The following is a 19914-nucleotide window of genomic DNA, read 5'->3' as shown; positions in this document are numbered from 1 at the left end:
GGACGTAGAAATAACCATTGCAGAAAACACATTTGAAACTGACATATATAGAAAGACCACGGATCGCAATAACACTTTACACTGTTTCCATCAAGAAACACTTAAACGCCACTTACCCTATTCTCAGATGCTTAGGGTAAGACGGATAGTATCTAACCCACAAATTGCCGACAAACGATCAGATGAAATGACAATGAGCTTCACACAGAGAGGCTACCCAAAACTCCTGTTGGATCAAGCTAAACAAAGAAGCCATTCTAAAAGCAGAATAGAACATATACAGAAGCCACCGAGTAAAGCTACTAATCGTATGGTGATGGTGTCTAAATATTCAACCGCAAGTAAGACTTTCAAATGGATAATAAAACAACATTGGCCGATATTGACACAAGAACAGGATTTCAATCATTTATTTTCAGAACTTCCAATCTTTGTGCACACCACGAATAAAAACATGGGAGAAATGTTAAAACACACAAATAAAGAAGACAAAGAAACCTACAAAGGAACAATAGCATACTATAACTGCAATAACTGCCACAACATAATACCAGGAGCCACCATCACACATCCTAGAAAAGGTAACAACCTCAAATTATAAGTTACAGCCACATGTGACACAATGAATGCAATTTATTTTACCAAAATGTCCATGCGGAGAAGTATACGTTGGAAAAACTGAACGAAAAATCAAAGTCCAAATAAATGAGCATAAATCCAGCATTCGCACGAAGAACATGAAATCGGTTGTGGCTAATCATTTTCAAGAACATCATCATAACATCAGTCAATTAAAATTCTTGATCCTAGAAGTGGTTCCTAGAAAAGAGGGTCATGATAACAGAAAATACCTCCTCCAGCGAGAGAATTATTGGATAAAAACGCTGGACTGCTTGAAACCATACGGGATGAGCGTTCGCATAGAATACTTATGTTATTTATGATTTTGATTATTGTAACCATGTGTGTAGTTTGGAACATTCACACTGTTGTTGATGAGCTAACAGTGAGTCATTATTAATGTGTTTGTCACCATTATTATTGTCCATTAGTAGATTTAATTTTTGCTTCCTGACGAGCTAATAATGTGCTAGAATTGTTTTCTCTATCGTTATAGTCCACCTGCAATTCAGGTCAACCTCACTAATTTGTTTTTTATCGTCATATATTGCCGAGTCAGATCGATATTACTCTTTTGTAACACGGCTGATACCACTCTTTGCATGGGAGTCACGGATTAAAATCTACATAGCCACCCACATTAGTTATTATACAAGTATACATCACTCCAAGTTGGCAGTCAAGAAAAACGGATGTTTCATAGTCCCACATAGATTACTAACACACTCGGTTTAAACACCAACATCCAGACACTAACGTATTTACCATGCTGAACTGGGGATAGCTGACGAAAACAGCCTGATGACTGGATCGTACGTTTTTATTATATTGCTGAACAGCACGTTTTTCTAGTTTTGTCTTCACTGACAAATTACAAACGCATAGCACGTTTGATCACATTGCCGAACAGCATGCTTCCTTAGCTTTGGCTTCATTCACAAACCGGAATATGCGAGCACGATTTAACAACCAACACCCTCACGTACGTTTTCTTTCACATGAAAAAAGCACATTTTTAACACTGTTGGAATAAGCTGGGTATATTGGTTGCAACTGCTCAAATACGTTCGGTGGCACCCTAACAACACTTTTTAATAACCGGTAATACGGTAATTTAAACAGATCGTGAGAAGCGTGGCACCACTAACTCCTAGCACGTTTTTGTTAACATGGACACATGTCCCGAAGTAAGGTTACAGCGCTTGACGAATTTTAACATCACACAGCCCAGCAAGGCATTTTCTGAGAAGGCTCTCGTTTTGAACTCACTTGTGTGACAACATGTACTTCAATGCTTTAATTCCAGTGAAGCGATTTAGAAACGCATTTGCATCTGATTTTCACCCGTGTGATTGCATGCACTTTTATGCATCACCACAACACTATGAAACAAATTTATAAAATGAACACAGTTCTAGTCCCTCATAGTATTATATGTTTATTACAGGATTATGCCCTGACGAAGGGTAAATACCCGAAATGCATTGGATACCATAATTCAGTCATTATGATTTAAGTTTTCCTACTTGAATTGAACAAGTGAGAATTATCACAAGAATCTAAATTAAAAACTAAAATATGGATTGAACCTTCTTTTGACCCTTTTTCAGTATCCCACTGATATCACAGGGGATCAAGTCACAACCCGAACTTGAGGTGCACGACCCATCAAATGTCGTTCTAGAATTGAGGCATCTAATGGGTCTAAAGCTCTCTTTAAGATCGTCCGAGACCTCACTAACCCAGACTGTATGAGCAATAGAGTCGCCCCCTCGCAAACTCTATGCAATGAAATCGCCTCTTTTTTCCAGGAGAAGATCCTTAATATTGTAAATAATTTACAGGTTCACATCCAACAGCATGGCTCTGAGGAAGCAACCAGCCTGAATAACGGAGATCCTAAAACGACCGCCTTCTTAGACAGCTTCCAACTTTTCTCTCAGGAAACTTTTGATAACCTGACAGAAAGCGTGTCGTCGGGCTCACCTCTAGATCCTATACCCCACAAGATCTGGAAGCTGTACGGACATCATACCTTCCCTTGGCTAAGGATGATCTGTAACCAATCTTTAACAGATGGATCCGTTCCAGACTGCTGGAAACTAGCAGTGGTAACTCCACTGATAAAGAAGCCGAATCTGGACCCTTTGGTGCCAGCCAATGTCAGGCCTATTTCTCTTCTACCTTATCCGGTGAAATTATTGGAGAAATCCGTAAGCAAGATCTTATTTCAGTTTCTGGAAGAGAACCTTCTGTTGGATAGGGACCAATTCGGTTTCCGTCCCGGCCACGGAACCGAAACAGCTTTAACCACCATGCTGGATCACCTTCGAATGCAGGCGGACAAAGGGAATGCCATGATTTTGGTGCTCCTTGATATGTCAGCAGCTTTTGACACGGTTAGCCACCCTGTCCTGCTGGAGAGGCTGAGGCAGATAGGTGTAAAGGGTAGAGCGCTGCAATGGCTTCAATCCCATCTAGAAGACAGGCAGCAGGTAGTTACCTTGGCACCGTTCTCTTCTAGCAGGTCTCCAGTTGCGTATGGGGTGCCGCTGGGGTCCGCAATTAGTCCCATCCTCTTTAATATTTACCTGCGGCCCTTATTCCTGTTAATAAAATCTTTCGGAGTCAGCTTGGTGAACTATGCTGACGATACGCAGCTGGCCTTCTCTCTTGAGGGGGAAGACGCTCTGTCTATGGATCATTTCCATCAATGCATGAACCAGACTAAGGACTGGCTGAAAAAGAACTCGCTCCAATTTAATAGCGGCAAAACAGAGGTGGTCTTCTGTTCACCATTTAGGATCCCTAAACATCTCCCCTCCGAATTCTGTCTTACACCGGAGGAAGGACCCCTCACACCAGTTAGGAAGGTCCGTAATCTTGGGGTGATCATTGACGACGACCTTCAGATGGTATCCCAGGCAAGCAAGAGTGCTAATGTCTGCTTTGCCTTGCTGCTTCGTAGTATTCTACCTCTGCTCCCTAGGGAGTCGCGAGCCACAGTGGTGCGCAGCACGGTATTAAGCAGACTCGATTACTGCAACTCCCTTTACTTGGGGGCTCCGCAGTACATTCTTCAAGGATTGCAGAGGATACAGTCTGCCGCAGCTAAATTGGTACTTGAGAGGCGACGCTGTGCCTCGTCCACCAGAGCACTAAAGGATCTACACTGGCTTCCTGTAAGGGAAAGGGTCCTTTTTAAGTCCATGTGCATCTCCTTTCGAGCAGTGCATGGACTGGGCCCAGCCCCCCTACAGGATAAGTTCGCCCACTACCTACCAAGTAGGCAATTGCGCTCCTCTACTGCTGGCCTATTGGTGGTTCCGAGGTACAAGCGTGTTAGGGTGGGTGGAAGAGCCTTCAGCACAGTAGCCTCCGGCATGTGGAACAAGCTTCCGGTGAACTTGCGGCAGTGCAATTCCCTTCTTGAATTCCGTAAGGGACTCAAGACCTGGTTATATCCCAAAGCTTAAACCAGGCTAGCGGTCATGACTCCTTTTTGTTATCTCTGTTGTCGTTCCTCAGTCTAAGCGCCAGGATGCCCGTAGGGCGATAGCTGCGCTATATAAGTTCCCCATCAATCAATCAATCAGTTTTGTCCCTTTTTACTTAAAGAAACCATGAGCGGTAGGTGTATTAGCACGACGTGACCGAATATAAAATTGAGTCATGGACTGTAGGAAAGTGGGTTTCTGTTGCAGTAACCACCCCCCCCCCACACTTTTTGCCAGACTACTGATGCACTTTTTCTTGGTGTGCCCTCGGTCCCTGCCAATCAGGTTCCCAGGGCCTGTGTTCTTTCCCCAAAACTAATCCAATTGCCATCTCTGGCCACAGATCAGTCCCTGGTACATGGTACCATAGGTACCCAGGGCACTGTGAACAGGGAAGACCTCTAAGGGCTGCAGCGCTTATTGTGCCACCCTTAAAGGCCCTGTACCTTTACACACATACTGCCTTTGCAGGCTGCATGTTTTGGTGCAGAACAAAGTAAAGAGTCGACATGGCACACATCCCTTTGTGCCATGCCTACAACCCACTGCCCTGGCATAGATCAGTCACCCCTCTAGCTGGGTGCCCTATGCCAGCGGTGAGGGTACAGGTGCATGAGCCCTGTACCCCTACAGTGTCTAAGCCAATTCTAAGGCATTGTAAGTGCAGTGCTGCCATTAAGAGTATATGGTGCTGGGAGCTTGTCATTACGAACTCCACAGCATCGTAATGGCTACACTGAAAACTGAGAAGTTTGGTATCAAACTTCTCAGCCCATTAAACCCACACTGATGCCAGTGTGGGATTTAATGAAAAATGCACACAGAGGGCATTTCAGAGATGCCCCCCTGAAAAACGAACAGCCTCTGGTGGGTTCCCTGACTGGTACACACCAGCCTGCCACCACGAGACATGTTTCTGGACCACTAGAGTGGGAGCCTAAGCTCCCTGAGCCCAGAAACAAAGCCTTTCCTGGGTGGAGGTGTTCACATCTCCCCCAGGCCAGGAAGAGCCATCTGTGGCAGGGGAACTTCAAAGGCCTGGCAGCCTTTGTAATGCGACCCCCAGCCTCTCCTGCTAGCAGGAGCAGGCCCCCTTCCTGTCTCCCCTCCCTTTTGGCGGGAAGACGGGCGGGAAAAACTAGCCAGCCCAGGAGGTGTGCCCACCTCTACCAACTCCACCCCTCAGGTGGGGGAGGCGAGGTGAAGCCCACTCTCCAGTGCTCGCCATCTTGCAGATGGCAGGCACTCCCCAATCAGGACCAGGGATTGTGCTCGCTCCCCCATGTGGGGTGAGCACACCAAGGGTGTAGTCACCCTAAGGTCAGTAGCCCATTGGCTACTGAACTCAAGACCTCTAAAACGCACCCTAAATTCAGTATTTAGGGGGCAGCCCTGAACCAAGAAGGGAGATTCCCGCAACCTTAGAAGAAAAGGACAAAAGAAGACGCCCAGCAGAGGAGACTGCAGAGAACAACTGACTTGGCCCCAGCCCTACCGGCCCGTCTGCATTTTCCAGAGATCCTGCGCCAAAAATCATCTTGTCCCGCAGGTAGCGACCTCCAGAACCCCTGGGAGGACTGACTGCCTTCAACAAAGACTGGATCTCCTGTGAACAGCAGCCCTGTTCAAAAGAAACTCTGAAAACAGACTCTGAGCCTGCTGAGGACAAAGAAACCCGATGCCTGGAAATACAACTGCACCCGTTGCCTACGGCCCGAGTGTGCCACCGGTACCAGCGAGGTCTCCCTGCGCTCCAGAGTCGGAGTCCACCGTGGGTTGACCCCTCCAGGACTCCCAGTCACCTGCAGCCTCTGCACAGAGACCCCCCCCCAACCGCGAGTGGCCCGGTAAGGTGAAATCCGACCTCAAAAGACACCCTTGCATCCAGCTGCCCTGCACCCTGGAGAAAAGAACCTGAGGTGCACCTACATCCCCGAGCCCTCCAACTTACCTGCCCAGCTGTTGGTTCCTCCTGGAAGTCTTCCTGGACCAAGCCTGCAGCTGAAAACCAAAACCGAAAATCCCTATTGAAAACGACAGGGCACCCGATGCCAAAACAGCACTCTGCACCCAGCCGCCCCAGTGCCGCTGAGGGTGCACTTTTTGTGCCTACTTGATTCCCCATTTGCCCTGACCTAAACCCTAGGAGGTTGGCTCCCACAACCCCGTAACCTGCTTGCCAGCAGCCACCAACTGGAGCCCCCTATCCTCCATTGGATAACATTGGGCCTCAACCCTCTGCACCCGGCCGCCCTAGTGCCATTGGGGGTGCAACAACAGTGCATCACTGACCCTGGGGGAGCCTTGAGTCTTGCCCCAGAATCCTAACTCCAAAGACCGAATACTTACCTCGAAACCGATAACCTGATTTTCCTCATAGGATAACATTGACACTTTTTCCCCAAAAACGTTTCTAAGTGTCGACTTTTGAAAACTAAGAATATTCTTTAATAATTGTGCAAATAACCTAACCGAATTTTCTCAACTATTTGCAGGAAAGGTCCCAGTGCTGAACCTAGGTATCCAGCACTGAGTAAGAGAAGTAACTTACCTGTGAATTGAATTTCCTTCCATAGGATAACATTGGTGTTTTTTTGTGAAAAAGTTTCTAAGTGTCAACTTTTGAAAAACAAGAATATTCTTTAAAAATCGTAAAAACAACAAAAACGTAATTACTTACCTGTTTTAAGTAGATGTCCCAGTGCTGAATCTAGGAGTCCGGCACTGGATTACAAAAGTAACGCGAAAGTAACTTACCTGCAATTTACAGGAAAAGCTTATGTATTTCAATGTACTGGTACAAAAAGTTTCTAAGTGTGGACTTTTGAAATCTGAAAATATTCCTTAAAAATCGTACAAACTACGAATACGTAATTACTTACCTGTTTTAAGTAAGTGTCCCAGTGCTGAACCTAGGAGTCCAGCATTGGATTACAAAAGTAACGCAAAAGTAATTTGACATGTATTTACTTTATAAAGCCAATCATTTCAATCTACTGCATTTACTAAGTATCGCAACATACTGCATCCCCTGTAAATCAGATCAAGTACAATCTTCGTTGCTTTTTAAAACTGTTGACAACAAGTAACTTATTACTGAAAATAATTGAATGCTTACCTGCATCAGGCTTGCTTGGTTCTAATAAAATAACAGTATTTTTTTTTATACAAAAACAATTGGCCTAGAGTTCAGTCCTTGAGTACGTGAATTCATTTGCTGACTGAGTGTGTACATCAAATGCTTAACACTGTCCTCTGATACTGCCTTACTGGTCGACCAAGCTACCACTTTGGAGAGTAAGGTTCTATCTAACTTTAACCTCTGCCTACCTCCGGAGACCCTTGGACTCTATACACACTGAACCTCACGTTGGTGCAATATATATAGAGACAGTTTCTTACATGGACATACTACAGATTATAATACGCGTTATATTTTCTCTTCAGGTCTCCAAGGAGCCCAATATCTTTTAAAATATTTTTAATATCATCTTAATTTCTCCTTATCGAATCGAGCAACAGTCCGTTTCACACTTACCATACAGGTGGGTGGTATGACTATCATTATATTTTAGTGCAAGTATAGAATGTGTGGCTGCTTTTTGATATATCACAACTCTCGGATATATTTGTTAAGCCCAAGAGGACTAAAATGGGAGGAATTTCCTCTTGTCCTTACGACAGGAGTTGAAACATACTCCTGTAGAGTAGCCGTTGTGTTAATGCATATCAGTTTGATTGCGAGTATGAGTGATGTAGTGCCTATGCGGTGCAAGTGTAGACGGTTGGCAGATTAAGTCATGGACCCTTATCAACAATTATGCAATCACATGGTGTATGTATTTCTTCCCTTAGTGGATACATTATGATCTTTGTTCTGAATTGATTCTTGGATCAGAAAGATGTGTTTTTTTCTAAATGTTCGTGTATAAATACATGATTGTGATACTGTGTTTATATTTGTGTTTTAACAATGTTACGTGAATTTGCACCAGAAATTAGATATTAAGAGAGACAGTTGTCGTTCTAGTCCTGATGAAGGTGGTTTCTGAATAATCTATTGCCACAGAAACGCGTTAACGCCCCTTTGTGTCTTTTTGGTTATATTCTTGGAATTTTCCATATCCAATCACATTATCCATGGATGGATCTTTTCAAATTGATGGATTCACTCGAAATAACCAGTATATGATGATTTGAATGTTCTTCACGTTTTACTGTCTATTGTAATTTTTAATTGCGAACATTTCTTATCACATCATTGTGTTTATTTTTATGTTTCAAGAAGTAATTCTTTTTAATAAAATCATAATTTCATAAACTCTTATAGTTGTTCACCAATGTGCTTGTAATTGTTCCTTGGGGCCCATACTTGGGGGTATGCGAGATCCTTGAACAAGCGTACATTTTAAAAAAAGATTTGAGTGAGAATGAATGGTATGTGGTGAATCATATTAGTTCCAAGAGAGTTTCTCTTTATTTTGACCTAAGCGCAGGTGGGCCAGGCTCTGTGGCTCATCCCCTTTCTCCCTAAACAAGTGAGGCACAAATCGGTGTATCTTTCCCCATCACTAAGGCGTCACTGGCGGTCTTGGACTGAATAGCGACACAGAGACCGTACGTCCTTCCCCTCACCTCTAACCCCCATAGTTGAGAATCCAGATTTTCACGCAGGCGTCCAGGACCCCCACATTCCAGGCATGCCCGCTGGGGGGGGGGGGGGGGGGGGGGGCTGCAGGTCGGTCAGCCATCTATTTGATCTGGAAGGTACTTTTGAGTCCCTCCGTGCAGAGTATAAGCTTCCAGAAAAGGAGCGATGGCATTACACCCAGATCTGCCACTGTAAATGTAAATGTGCAGATATTTATATAGCGCAAATCACCAACCGGTCTCTAAGCGCTTGCTTAGGGAACCCGTCCTGGTATTCCCCTGTGAGATAACCCAGCAGGGCATCCACAAGGTGAAAGCCATAACCCAGCAGGGCATCCACAAGGTGAAAGCCAGGCATCCCGCCTCGAGGGGCCATTGTGGAGATTAAGCAAGCTATTGCCCAGAGTCGCAGAGTGTGAACCCATGAATCAAGTATGCACTGGAGCGAGAATTATCGAGTCCATGGACAATTTATGGACTCAAGACCCAGCCGAGCCGGGACTTGAACCCTGGTCCCAGGCTGACCTCTGCTTCCAGGTCTGCCTACTCTAACCAGTGAGCCACACTTCTCCACTGGGTGCTGCACCCCTCTATTCGCCCTGGTGCAGAGCGACAACTCAGGCCCTTCGAACGCTGGCACTTGTCAAGGACATCCAACAAGTGCATGGTCTCGGACCTGTACCACCTGCAGAGATCCCCAAATCTAAGAGCCAAACACGATGGGAATCAGAAATAGGCAGGGAACTCACGACTAAAGAATTGGGAAACACCTATTACAGGGTACGGCCCACTGCTCACAACATTGCCAGTATTGAGGCAGCTATGAAAATCGCCAGCTACTGTTACTATACACCTCACCGGCTTCCTAGATACAACCAGTTAAAATCTCCGGAATGCTGGCGCCAATGTGGGTCCCCAGGTACGCTGTTACACATCTTGTGGGATTGCCCGAAACTCAGGACCTATTGGTCGCAGGTGCTCACAGATATTAATAATCACTTAGACAAAGAGCTTCCTAGGTTTCCCGCTTACATAATATTAGGTCTTCCGAATCGTCTCGCCTTCCCTCTTAAGTCATGACAGTGCAAACAGACCAGTTTAGTCCTGGGTGCGGCCCTACAAAACATTCTTTATCACTGGGGTAAAGGGCAGATTCCCACGCATCTAGGGTGGCTACACCGTATGTGGTACATACTAGTGATGGAACCCATCACTCTATCCCTGTCTAATCAGGGAACGGCATTTCCTAAACTAAGGGGGCCATTTCTGACCCTATTGACATCAGAATTTCGGGAACTCACTTGCCCTAAATACCGTCGGTTGTTGCGACTGAGGCCCACTCTGCTTCCACCCAAGGGCCATTATATAAGATCATCCCCTCAAAGGATAACCCAGCAACTATTTTTCCTTCTCTCTCTCTTTCTTTCGGTCACCGGGTCCCGGGGTGGGGGGAGTTTGGGTTATGTCACACTACATGGAGCCCTGTATTCAATCAACGGGCCTTGAAATGCTGACGCACGTTTCCCCTTTTCTTTTTGTCCTGTTGAAAACCCAATTAAGAAATTTAAACAATAAAGGCTGATAGCGGGTTGATAATGTCTTGTAGTCACGGATTTAGGCAAATGCCACTAAATCTATTTAATCCACAAATCGCATTCTGGCTGTTTCACATTTAACAATGTAAGTTTGCGATCAAACATTCCAGAATGCCAATTGCTTTCAGGGGCAAAACCCTAAAAAGTTCTACTTTGTGTGTACAGAACTCGAACCGGTGTGTTACAATATTTCACATAAAAAGGTAAATGTATCAGAACTCAGATTTCTCTCACTAAAGCCCTTTCTTAATTTTACAGTGAGTTGAGGGATGCCATCTATAGAAGTCAAGCTATTAGCAACTAGTTTGTTTGCTTTAGTATCTTGGTCAAAGACCTTCTGGGGCACACATCTTATTTTGCACTAGTTATCTGGGAAACCGTTTTACAATGTTAATCCAAACTGGCCTTTTTTTATTTGTATACTAAATGCTGTACAATGCCTCATTAGGGCCTATAGAAATATGACATCACTCCACCTTGATGGATATCCATAGGCTCCTTTGCAGGCCAGCACCACCTTCAAATACAGCTGCATCATCTACAAATCCATTATGATTATTATCCCTGCTTATTTGGGTGACCAGCTCACTATCTCTGGTGGCTCTTCAAACTCCTACAACCAGGACACCTTTAGTAAGGAAACCAAGAAGTGCGGAAAAAACAAAGTGAAATAAGTTTTCTATTTTTGAACCAAGGATTTGGAACAATATCCCTGTATTTCTTCAGGCATCCCAAACCTGTTGCATGCAAATTAGAGGGGCCACACATACTCCCTTTCTTTCCAGAGCCCCAAGAACCATAAAACCAGCCATTTTGACAACAATTCTAGTCCAGTCATGTTCTGTCCTCAAGTCTTTGGTACTGGCTAGGCCTCACTTTGCACACTCCATTTGGTTCTAGATTGGCTCTGATGAGAGTGCCATGCTGCTAAAGTAGTTATAATTCACTTGTTTGAATGAACATTCATTTCTTACATGATCCCCAGACTTTTATATTTCCATTAGCAATTGGACTAGAAATATTTCTACATCGAATTTCGCTGTCCAAATTTACAATACAGTGCTGAGGGTTCTTATTAATGCTTGCCACTTGTCTGAAGTACATGTAGGTTTTACTGCTACTTCCTGTTACCTGTGTCAAGTGATTTTGCAAATAATGACTATGAAAACAGTCATATTTGCTGCTTCCCCACTGTTGATTCTGTTCGGGAATTATGATTCTTCTCACACTATGAAGCACTGATGGAATAGGATTAGCAATTACCGCAATAACGGGAAAGCGTGTGTGCCTGTGCAAGTGAATACCTAAATTTGCAGGTGTATAACCAGAAATAAGTGTGGCAACCGCAATTTGCGGGATCTGGTGTCACCCTCTCCATAAAGATATTGACTTCTACGCCCATGCTGTGGTTAGTCAGCGCACGACACAAGTGGGATAGTACAGTCTTTTCAGAGGGGGTCAACGTTGGGAGGAACTGGTTAGCTGAGTGCACAAGGTTATGGACATTTAGGGTGGGTGGGGGGGGGGGGGGGAATCTACCATATATGCCAATATAAACGGTTCAGGCTGGAGGATCACATTTTTTAAAGCCAAAAATGGATTTATTATACCTCTCTATCCTGAAATGATTCCCTCGTTAACGCAAGTTAATGGAGAAAATAAATGCTATGATTTATTTTTGAACCCCCCCCCTCCTTCCCATTTCCAAATGTTGCTAGTATGGGTTTACAGAGGGTGAAGGGGGAGGCTTACTGGGTGGTGTCACTGCAACAGCAATAATCTATAGTGCTAAGTAGGGGGCGTGAAACAATACCGATATCAAATAGTCCAATCACCAATGCCGTACACAATATCTTTAGCCATTCTTTTTAGGTCAAGCCTAATGGCAGCGTGCATGCGTTGCTCTGCAAGGTATAATGTAATCACACTGTGGAGTTTAAGCACACCCTCGCTTTCTGATTGGTTGCTTTAGTCTGTCTTAACAAATTCTATTGCTTTCCTTGGTGAACAGTGTTCTTTTGTCCCGTCTTGTGTATGTTTTGTTACCGCCCTGGGGACTACCCCTGCTACATGGATTCTTTCACTAGTGGGCATGTTTCTTTTAGTGTAGTACTATTTCCTTTCAGCTGTCTCCTCGCCGCTCGTGGGTGCACGGTGCAGCCTTCAGACCCAGTTCCCTTAATCTCCCCGTGCTTCCCCAACACCTCCTGACTGCTGCTTCGGAGACCACTGCTCCATTACTTATATCCACTTTCGAAAAGGCAGTGGCGAGTGATACCAGGAGATGTGCGAAATTTGTTGTTTATGGGGGAATAAAAAGGCCTGCACGGCGCATCTTTATTGCTTAGTGCTTCAAAAAAGATCTCCTTTCTCTATTCTGATTACTGTGTTTTAAATTCCAAGTGCAATCTGGGACCACATTAAGTAAAGAGGTGAAGTTTGATACATTTAAAATAACCTTTCCTCACTATTCACTTTTGTTTTCTTATGAGGCGTCCCGCCTCGCTTACTTGTGTCAGTCAAGCACGCTTACGTTTCCGCCTCCCTTCCACCGCTTTCCTCTGCGAGCCGCTTGGTAGCAACCCCCGAAGTCAATGGAAGCGCACTGCAGCTGCCTTACTGCCTGCGCCTCTCGAAGTGAGCCTCCTGGTAGAGCTTGCTTACTCTCCCGGCTCCCTTTCTGTGGGATCTTTGTCCCTGCTGGAATGGCAAAGCCAGAACTTGGGAAAGATCTGAGCTGGTGTTGGGGACCAGGGAGAAAAGGGTGTTTGGTACCTAGGTAGCCACAAGCTAACCAGCATAACTGCCCTTGGTAAACGAACCCTCAGTCCATGACCTTCATAGTTTTCTGGACCCCTCAACCAGTAATGAACTCTCCCCGTACGCGGAAGACAAACAGCATATATCATTTAAGTCAAAATGATCATCGCAATTAAGGACTGCCTTCACCCTTGTGTGTGACTGAGTTGCTGATCTGTCCCTTATCAATGTTGACGACAGCAAGATACTGCTCTAGACCATGTCCACTTTTCAAGCATATCTCCACTCGTTACGGCATCTCTCTCTTGTCCCCGACGGGGAGTGTCCTGTTACTATTATATAGTTCCTCGTCATTTACAAAAGCCGCCCCTTCTTCCGTTCATGGTTTGGGAGCGAGCGTAGCACCCCATACCCACCATTTCTGACACCAAATGCAAGATGGCGCCCCTCTAAATCTAAACCAAAGGAAATGATGGACGGAGTGTTGAACATTGCAAGCACTCACCCCCAGTCAACTGATCTGGGTTTAATCCATCACCGTTCTTTAGCCCACTCTGCCACCCCAGTTCAGACATAGCCATATGCAAATCAGTCTGACCCTGTGCCTCATGGGAACAGTCCAGCCCGAAATGCCAAGCCATGTCTTCCCTCTAAAACTGCCAAAATTAAAGAGACGTGTGAGACACAGACAGGGTGAGTGTGTGAGAGGACTGCCACGTTCAGCATGGCCTGCTGCTGGCACCTCCAAGTGAGTGTCTGCCCTGTTATATCCTGTGCTCTATTAGTCCCCAACCAGATTTGTGTAGCACTATGTAGATACCAACACACTACACTGCAATCCACAATGGGCAGAGATGGGTTAATGAGTCCGTCGAAATGTGTGGATTGAGCAGCGTGTACACTAATGTTGTACTTTTAAATCTCAGATTTGCACTCCAGCATTTTTCATGGAAAAATAAACTACAAACTCAATATTTCAGTGATAAAAATCATGCATGGGTTGTTGATTTGCCTACCACAGCTCCATCTAACATTCCTCATTGGTGTTATAAATATAAATGTAACCCATGGCACCAACAGACCAGTTTACAAGGTTCATCACGCAGAATGGTTCAAAAAGAGACACCCTGAAAGGAATTCTCCATCTCGGCCCACCCAGTCCCTGAGACTTCCTGTTTGAGGTTGTAGAAGACTTATGGGCTACTAGTTTTACTTCCCATGGTGGTAATGCCTTTAAGAAAAAAAAGTAATGTATTTTACAATTGTACTACTGGCTCAGCAGCTGTGGATGCTTATAGCGAAATACAAAACCATCCAGCTGTACAAACAAAACAGTGCAATCCTGAATACAGGCACCTCAATTAAGTCCTAGTGCACTAATTCTGCCGTCAGCATGGGAAACACATGCAGAAATTCAAATTCAGCCTTTCACACTATTTTCCTGCATATTAAACAAAGTCTAAGTCACATACTTTGTGGCCAGGTTTTAAAACTTTAAGTAGTCAGTCAGACTTCCCCAACAAAGGCATGCCCTGCCTCACTGCCCCACAATTGCATTTTAGTAGGGTTCCTGGCAGGCCGCGTGCTTTTTACAGACACAGTCTCACAGAAGAATACACTCTCAGGTATGCACACCCAGCTCTTATAAAAAGTCAGGAAATAGATATTAATATTCTACTGTAAGAGATAGCTGTCCAGCATTTCCTAGTGGACCCATAGGCCCCTGTAGTAGTCAAAAAATAAAAACAGTGTGTTCTTAAATCAAACCTAAGGGAGTGCAAGCTCACTTGGGAAGTTTCTCTTCTTCCCCTTCTATCGTTATCTATATTTTCACTTTTGTTTTGCCTTGCAGTTTTTGTCCTTCTCTTCTCTTGCATCAATCTCTTCCCTCAAATGTAGGTCTACCTCTTCCACCTCAAACTGCTATACTGCACATCCCTGCTTATGATCTCTTGTTCATTCTCTTCGCTTCTCCACTGTCAGGCAAGATGCTTTTCTCTTAATCTGGTATCCCATCGCTCTCACCTTTTCCCCCTGAAAGCTGTCTCTGTACCTCGCTCTCTCTTCTGTGAGGTGTCTTTCTCTTCTTTGTCAGGTATCCCATCTCTCTCTGTGACTCTCTCACCTTTACTCCCTGTAGCCTCTCTATACCCCACACTCTCCTGTTAAAGGTCTTTCTTTACTGTCTCAGCCAGCAAGGTCTGCAGTTGCTCATACTTTCTCCCCAGCTGACTGCCTCAGTTTCACATTCTCTCCCTTCTCAGCAAGTCTTCCTTTACGGTTTCACACTCTTACCCACTCCCACCCCCCCAGGCCTTTTGTCTGTCTCCAAAACCTCTTATCTTCCCACTCTCATACCACCTCTCTTCCCTGAAGTACCTTTCTCTCTTAACTCAACTTGCAGGGTCTCTCTCACTCGCTCTTTCCTCTCTGTAACTCCACCCTGTCTCTGTGCCCATCCCTCTCACAGTTCTCTAAAGCATCTATTGTCCCTGTTGCTGCCTCTTATTTCTACCATCACTGCCTGGGGTGTCTTTCTTTCTCCCCTTCATTCTATCACTATCTAGCTACTATTAGCTCATTATTTGTCATTCATGATCATCCAGCTGCTCGATCAATCATTGTTTTGTTCCACACTGGTTCATGTCAGCATTGTAAAGCTAAGCAATCCCTCGGGGTACAGTACCCAGAAGGTACCGCATGGCTAAAAACGTATAGGTCCCAAAGGCGAAAATTATTGGCTATGCCAATGCTTGTTTTAACTGTCAGTACTTTGCTATCCGGGTCTCGAAAACGACAGAAAGCACAAGTGCCAGAATTCAAAGCGAGTTGGCTAAACAACCAAGTGGGCTCCTATCACATGATTTATCACCACCTGGACACCGGTTACCACCGAAGAAACCACCGCGACCATGAAAAGCACCCACCCAGGAGCCCCCAGACTCCTGCCCGCCTCACATCTTCCACAGAGCCACCATCGCGCCCGAACTACGCCACACCATCAACGCCACCTTTGAATCCAGCATCTTCCCCGATGACTGGAAGTGGCTGAGGTCAAGCCCCTCCTCAAGACACCCTTGGTTGACCCGGCAGACCTGAAAAACTACCAGCCCATCTCTCTCCTTCCCTTCGCAGTCAAAGTCACAGAGAAATTTGTCAATGCACAACTGACCACCTTCATCGAAGAGAACGCCATACGCCACTCCTTCCAGTCTGGATTCTACAGCAACGAGACCGCCCTCCTCGCCGCCACCGACATCAGCATGCTACTCAGCTAGGGACACACCACGGACCTCATCATGCTAGAGCTCTCCGCTGCCTTCGACACAGCCTCCCACCGCACTTTTGCAACCAGACTCCACGACGCTGGCATACAAGGACTCGCCTTCGACTGGATCCGCTCCTTTCTCACCGGCAGAACCCAGCAGATCAGACTCCCACCCTTCCTCTCCGAACCCACAGAGATCAACTGCGGAGTACCCCAAGGATCATCACTCAGCCCCACGCTGTTCAACATCTATATGGCCCCCCTCGCTGCCATCATCAGACAGCATGGGTTCAGCATAGTAGGCCGACACCCAGCTCATCCTCTCCCTCACGAAGAACCCCAAAGACACCAGACTACACTTCCAAGAAGGAATGAGAGACGTTGTTGCCTGGCTGAGCGAAAGCTGCCTAAAACTGAACTCGGAGAAGACGGAGGTCCTTGTCCTTGGACCCTCCTCCACCGCCTGGGACAACACCTGGTGGCCCTCCGCCCTCAGAAACCCACCCACCCTGACGGACCATGCCCGGAACCTCTACATCATTCTAGACTCCTCCCTCACCATGACTCGCCAGGTCAGCGCCGTTGCCTCTACCGGTTTCAACTCCCACACTGCATCCTACGCAAGACCTTCAAGGGGATCTCTTTCGAAGCCGGAAAAACAGTCACCCACGCACTCATCACCAGCAGATTGGGCTACGGAAACGCCCTCTACGCAGGAATCACCAAATCCCTGCTACAGAAACTCCAGACCATCCAAAACACCGCAGCCAGACTCTTCCTCGGCACCCCACGACATGAGCACATGACCCAACACCTGCAAGACCTCCACTGGCTCCCCGTCAAAAAGAGAGTAACCTTCAAGCTACTCACCCACGCCTACAAATCCCTCCACAACATCAGACCAAAGGGGCATATTATCAAGCACGGCGTTACAATTATCGCCGCTTTGACGGCAGAAAACTGCCGCTAAAACGGCAATAATGGGCTTGATAATATGCGGCAGAGAATTCCAATAGAAGCCCATGTTGACACCAGAACATGTGCTTCTATGGGAATTCTCTGCGGCATATTATCAAGCTCATTATTGCCGCTAAAGCGGCGATAATTTTTAACGTGGTCCGTGATAATATGCCCCCAAATACCTTAACAAAAGAATCTGTTTTCACGCACCCAAAAGAAACCTCCACCGACCTCACCCTAGCAATGACCCCAGCATCCGCAGAACCATTGCCGGGGGTAGAGCCTTCTCCTACGTAGCACCCAAAGCCTGTAACAAACTCCCAGTCAACATCAGGCGCTCTCCCACCCTGCTCACCTTCAGGAAGAGCCTTAAGACCTGGCTTTTCGGTTAACCTTGAGCTGCACCCCCCCCCCCCCCCCCCCAGCGCCTTGAGACCCTCACGGGTGAGTAGAGCGCTTTCTAAACCCCCGATTGATTGATATAACTTCCCCAACAACTGACGAGGCAGCTATGTGACCAGACAGGAGGGGGTGCGGTTGTTCCTCGTTTCTTGCCCCGAGCTCGCTTTTCTCTACTTTTCAACACTGGCGTGCACGGTTTCTTTAGATAAAAGCCTCGTCAGGGGTACTAAGCGCTATAAAAACATTTTAAATACGGGACTTGCAGTAAATGCACGGAGCACTGCGTCGGGTGAAAGGTCAAGGCAGGGTGTCTGACTACGCGTAAGGGATGTTGTAATTAAAGCTGTATTTACTACAAGGGACAGTGAAGGAAGAGCGAAGTAAAGCACACTGAGAGCGAAGGGTGAGGTGCAAGCTGGGGCGCAGGGTTAGGGGAAAAGGGTTAAATCGTTGCATGGGACAACCGAGCACAAGGTAGAAGCTACTTTCCATGCGAACAAAACCATCTCCACACGCTTACTTCCTCCTTTCTCCCCCTGCTCACCTGCAACTCCAGACGCTTTCCAAACATCTCTCTGCGTGCTACGTCACCACGCTGTTAGTCACGTGGGTAGGAGGACTGCTGCAGCTGCCACAATGGCGCCGAACACCGGAGGGAAACTAGGAGTAGTGTCCCGAGTGCAGAACGGACAATTCAGTGCGACGGTTCACCTAGTCTGTTTGTAATCCATTCGCTGTCATATTTGCTTTCCATCTATTGCCTTACTGCAATAGCTAAGATAGTCATTATTACTTTTCTTGTTTTCAGAGGCATAAACATCACGGAAACTAAAGTGACTTGGATGAAATTCGTCATACCAGACATCGTACAAGTAGAAACATAAAGTTAAGATCTTGCCCAGTCCAAGTGTACTTTCCTCTTTGTGAGACGCATATTTTTGGAAAATATGTAAGCATTTTTCTTGCAAAAGTACATAATGACGTTTTTAAAAGCAGTTCTCTGAGGCCCTCGTTAAAGCAGACGGATTGTGATAGGTGCTATAACTGCTGTTACTACACTTACCGCAATTATGAGTTTTGTGATAAGCACTGGCAAGTCAAGCCTGTCAGTATTTATTGGGGGAAATGTCCGGCATGTTTCGAAATACCCGGTTTTCGCTGTTATAACTACCAACATGTACGTTATTCCTCAAAAACGCATAATTTGGTGGTATTTGTCGCACCCGATACATTTAAATTCAGACTAATCCCAGTCGGATTTAATAAGGAGCAATAATTATATAGCATCAATTACTGGGACTATACAAACCAGGGCCTAAGTAGGAAAAAAGTAAACAAATAAATATGAGGCACCTAAAGTAAGCAATTTTATTTATTTATTTATTTGAGTATTTTGTAAAGCGCGCAGCGGCCCCAACGGGGCGTCCCGGCGCTGAGAACTCTGAAAAATAGAGGTCAGGGGTCAGAATTCCACTGTTTAAGAGGAGAATAGATGTGTTTTCAGGGATTTACGGAAGGCTGATTCTGACTGACAAGTGCGTAAGGCTAGTGGGAGCTTGTTCCAGCGCTGAGAGGTACAGACCTCAAAGGTTTTTCCACCTGCCCGAGAGCGTTTAAATCGGGGAGTTTCCAGGAAGTGGAGGGTATTGGATCGTATTGCAATCCAGAATGCAGTTCGTTATTTATCGATATATACTTATTGTAAGGCTTAAGGACCTGATTATGACTTTGGCAGTGTGGGAGCGTGGCTGCCTTCCCACCACCCCGCTCCCACACCACCAAAGTCCACTGCTGGCCTCCCGCCAGATTGTGAGTTTTCTTGTTGTCCGGTGGGTGGTCCTTTGGCGGTCCCACGGCAGTACCTTTGAAAGGCACTGCAGTGGGAGCTGCAATGTACGTACCTGCACGGCATGGACTCTGCAGTGCAGGAAGGTGGTGCATACACATAGGGGGTCACAACATGTGCCTCCCTGCAGGCATCCTCATGGCCTGAGACATCAGGGTGCCCTGAAGGGAATCTTTAGTCCCCTCAAGACTGTTGCAGACACACTCGGCAGTCAGGCCTTCATACGGAAGGTAGGTGTGGACAAATGATCACATACAATGGTATCGGTATTACTCTGCCTTGGGGTGATGACCCGGGGTTATTTATTATCTCTAG

At 46.0% G+C, this 19914-nt stretch overlaps 1 protein-coding gene across 3 annotated transcripts in view; it reads right to left on the bottom strand.

Annotated features, from left to right (window-relative positions):
* The window catches only part of CMTR2 (cap methyltransferase 2), a 50615-nt gene extending 32197 nt beyond the window's left edge, over nucleotides 1-18418 (bottom strand). The window contains exon 1 of one of the 3 annotated variants that reach the window (XM_085636900.1): nucleotides 18298-18418. The gene's annotated coding sequence lies outside the window, so the exon portion shown is untranslated. Of the gene's footprint in view, nucleotides 1-17706; nucleotides 17748-18273 lie in introns of those variants that run through there. The other 2 variants (XM_085636901.1, XM_085636902.1) reach the window with 2 other exon arrangements.
* Between the last annotated feature and the right edge of the window lie 1496 nt (nucleotides 18419-19914).

Source organism: Triturus cristatus, chromosome 12 (genome assembly GCF_964204655.1).
Source record: "Triturus cristatus chromosome 12, aTriCri1.1, whole genome shotgun sequence".
Taxonomy (NCBI): Eukaryota; Metazoa; Chordata; class Amphibia; order Caudata; family Salamandridae; genus Triturus; species Triturus cristatus.
This window is presented reverse-complemented; position numbering and strand designations above follow the sequence as displayed.